At 48.3% G+C, this 3,947-nt stretch overlaps 1 pseudogene; it reads right to left on the reverse strand.

Annotated features, from left to right (window-relative positions):
- Nucleotides 1-1,657: 1,657 nt before the first annotated feature.
- On the reverse strand, nt 1,658-2,637 carry LOC127201066 (inactive hydroxysteroid dehydrogenase-like protein 1; annotated as a pseudogene).
- Nucleotides 2,638-3,947: the final 1,310 nt, after the last annotated feature.

Consider the following 3,947-nt stretch of genomic DNA (forward strand, 5'->3'; position numbering starts at 1 on the left):
GTGTGTTTCTGCTATTGTCTTTGTTTCCTGAGCCAGGGTTTCACTGTGTGGCTCAGGCTGGTCTCGAACTCCCGAGTCTCCTGCCTTCCTCCCACCCACGGGACCATGCGTGGCAATGTTTCCCATGGAGTTGCTGCTGCTTTTCACATATCTGCCAAGGTGCTCATCAGTATGACAGTAGTCTCCACCAGTGCTCTCCTGCCACTATTTCCAGGCATGGAGCTCTGCACACATTTTGAGGATGTAACCACTGATCTTTTGGATCTGAGTCACAGCTGGAAACATCACAGGTGACAGAATGTCACTGCAACAATTCCACACAAGTCACAGCATTCTACCCATTCTCATTTGCCAGGTATGGCATCAGCACCATGATGGTAAGCTCCACTCTGCACAAGCTGCCCTGACTCCCAGATCCCCAAGTGCTGAGAACGAGACCCTTACAGGTGGTTGGTTTTATAAGACTGAATGCAAGACAGTGAGTTTCAACACACACTCACATAGTGGGATTTATGTAAAGTACCTTCAGGCCGATATAAGCATCCCCTATAATGTACACCTTCATTACACAGGCCAAAAATGAGCTTCTAACATCATTGCAACAACTACCTCGTACCACACACAAAAGTTGCCCACTATTCCACAAGCATTTGATGAGTTTATCAACAATGCTCCTGGGATGAAATTGGAGTACACAGAGAAAAAAAGGCATATGAAAATCTGCTATAACCAGCTCTAAAGGGGGTCAGTTAGAACATGGGTGTGCCGAGAAATCACCACTTAGTCACAGCCTTAGAAATCAAAAAACAATCCATTATGTATCCCAGTCTAGGAATGAAACCCACCTATAGAGTTGGAAAGACCAAAAAAAAAAAAAAAAAAAATGCTCAAAGGAAGCAGTGTCAGCCATGGAAAGCCCAGCAGGCTTCACCATGTGAAAAGAAAAGGAGTAACCCAGACTTTTCTCCGGGAAGGTGCCTCATTACCTCGTCCCAATGAAGTCTCTCTTAAAAGTCTTATCAGTAATTTTGCTCAGCCACACAGCACACACCTGGTTCTAGAGCGACCTTAAGGAAAAGCTGTGTGCACACACATGGATGCCCCCACATGGAGCTATGTGGTGTGAAACACACGCTAACACCAGCTGTACTCACAGTTCACAATGAGAAAATAACACTTTTCAGTTGTCTTCCTGATAAACATTAATATTCTTTTTTGAGATAGGTTTTAACTACATATCCCTGACTGGCCTGGAACTCGCTATGTAGTCCAGGCAAACTCATAGAGATGCACCTGTCTCTACTTCCCAGGTGCTGGGATTAAAGACATGAGCCACCACACCCAGTGTGATGGACATTTGAAAGCCAATACTATAATCAGCTATAAAAGGAAAGCAGACAATTTCCCTAAAAACAAAACAAAACAAACAAAAAGCCAACACAAGAAGCACAGAGCTGGCCAGTCACAGTATAAGTGCTGGGGAAGCATCCTGTTCTGTTCTCAGGCTTAATGGCTATGTGCCCTGGGCCACCCATGTGATCCCTGAGGCTTTCTCAGCCTCGTGAAGGATGGCAACACACTAGGTACTCAGTACAAGAAAAAACACCGGTGAAGTAAATGTGTTCTTCCAAATGCCAGAATATCACAGGTTACTGTGGCTTGGCAAAGCTGCTCCCGAGCTTCCAGGTTCAAGCTTGGCAGGATAAGGCTTCCTTCCATAAGGGGCGGTTGAGGAGGTTTGTGCCCCACACCCAGAGCCACTCAGGCATATACTGTGCAAAAAGAAACAATAGAATGGGACCAGTAGCCTGTGGTCCTTTTTGAAATGCCCAGGGTCAACACAGCATGCTGTGCATACAATCTCGGCGAAGGTGCCAGCCACAGGCATCTGTGCAGGGAGCTGCTGAGCACAGTCATACTGGTGGTCACATAGCAGGCGATCAGACTCTGCATGAAGATCCTTTTAGAGGCATACTCAAACTGCAGGGCTCGGCTGAAGTGGTCCAGATAGGCCTTGGATGCAGAAAAGGCAGCCAGCTGTGGAATGGGCTTGCAGCAGGAGCGGGAAGATGCTGTGACAAATGGCACCCTTCTTTCTCTCCAGCATTCTTGGAAGCACTATATGGACCATCAAGCTCGCAGCCGCAATGTTCACATTCACGATGTCCCAGAGCATGTCCTCGGGAACCTGGGTGAAATACTGGAGATAGAGGTAGAATGAGCCCACGTCATTCACCAGGATGCCAACGTCTCTGTCTCTCAGGGCTTCTCGGATGGGAGCATAAATCTCCCGGCCTCTGCTGAAGTCCGCCACTGTGACAACTGTCTCCACCTGTAGGTGTCAGCTATGTGCTTGGCCAGGGCCCGCAGCTCCTCTACTTCTTGGCTGACCAGGATGATGTTGAGCCTATGGCTCGTTAACTCCTTAGCATAGGCCTTCCTGATGCCATCCGTGGCCCCACTGAGGACCGCCCATCTTCCATACTGCTAGATCAGGTCGGGTCTGCTCCCCAGTCGAGGGACGAAGGGCAGCCTGACCAGGCTGTAGAAGTCACAGATGACTACGATGCTCTTTCTGCCTGTGTACCAGGCTCTCACCAAGGCCAGTGCTTCCATATAGCAGTTGCAAGACCTGGCAATTTCCCTGTTACGAGAGGCACGGTCTCTGAAGCCTGTCCCGCCCATATGTATGGCCACTGCCCTGGACTCCACCTCAGGTCTGCTACCCACGTGATCCACCTACTGATTTCTTTTTTTTTTTTTTTTCCCCAAGTCTGTTTTGCCTTGAGTTGACACAGAAGCTCACAGAGAATGTCACAGCCCAGTTTTACTCATCAAGACCTGAACACTCTCCCTCGATTTTCTTGCTTGCTCTAATTTCCTTTCTGAGACTTCAAAAGCACCTCCGAGAAGGAGTGGGTTTACCTGACTTACACTTCGATGTCACCATCCATCACTGAGGGGAGTCACAGTGGGAGCAAAGCAGGGACTTGAAACAGACACCTTGGAAGAAGCTGCTGTCTCTCTCTCTCTCTCTCTCTCTCTCTCTCTCTCTCTCTCTCTCTCTCTCTCTCTGTCTCTCTCTCTCTCTCTCTGGGTCATTCACTGGCTCATGCTCAGGAAGCTTTCTTTTTTGTTTGTTTGTCTGTTTTGTTTTGTTTTTTAAGACAGGGTTTCTCTATGTAGCCTTGGCTGTCCTGGACTCGCTTTGTAGATCAGGCTGGCCTCGAACTCACATCGATCCACCTGCCTCTGCCTTCTGAACACTGGGATTAAAGGCGTGTGCCACCACACCCAGCTTTCAGGGAGCTTTCTTATACATTCCTGGCCCACCTTCCCAGGGAGAATGATGCTGGCCACAGTGGGCTGGATCCTCCTACCTCAATTAACAATCAAGACAGTCCCCTACGGACATAGCTACAGGCCAATGTGATGTGGGCAATGTAGTGAGAATTTTGGTGTCTTTATTTTTTTAAAAAAATTTATGTCATGTAAATATATTTTTGTTTTAATCCCAGGTGTGGGAGATGGGGCTGCTTCAGGTTGTCCACAGCAGCTGACTATTTGCCTCATGCGGGCTCTGGCAGGGGCGTGATTATGCCAGCCGCAGATAGTTTAATTCTTGGGATTCTAGAGAGGGTATAAAAAGACCAGAACTCAAAGAGAGGCCAGCTGTTCCTCCTGCTGGTTCCTGCTCCTGCAGCTGCTGGTTGGTCAAGCGGTCCAGAGAAAAGTGACAAGAGGAGGAAGTTGGAGACACCCTGAGGAGACAAATATTGGACTTGCCCCCAAGGAACTCAATGCCACTAGTCAGCAGGAAGTAGTTTAAAGAGGTCTTCATTCCCTTTCCCTCTAACCTTCTTTCTAGCCTGCCTAGTGCTGGCGAGTTGGAAGGAAATAAGGGTTGGAGGGGCTATAAGAACTCAAATTAAAAGCCAGGCATGGTG

Source organism: Acomys russatus, chromosome 17, assembly GCF_903995435.1.
Source record: "Acomys russatus chromosome 17, mAcoRus1.1, whole genome shotgun sequence".
Taxonomy (NCBI): Eukaryota; Metazoa; Chordata; class Mammalia; order Rodentia; family Muridae; genus Acomys; species Acomys russatus.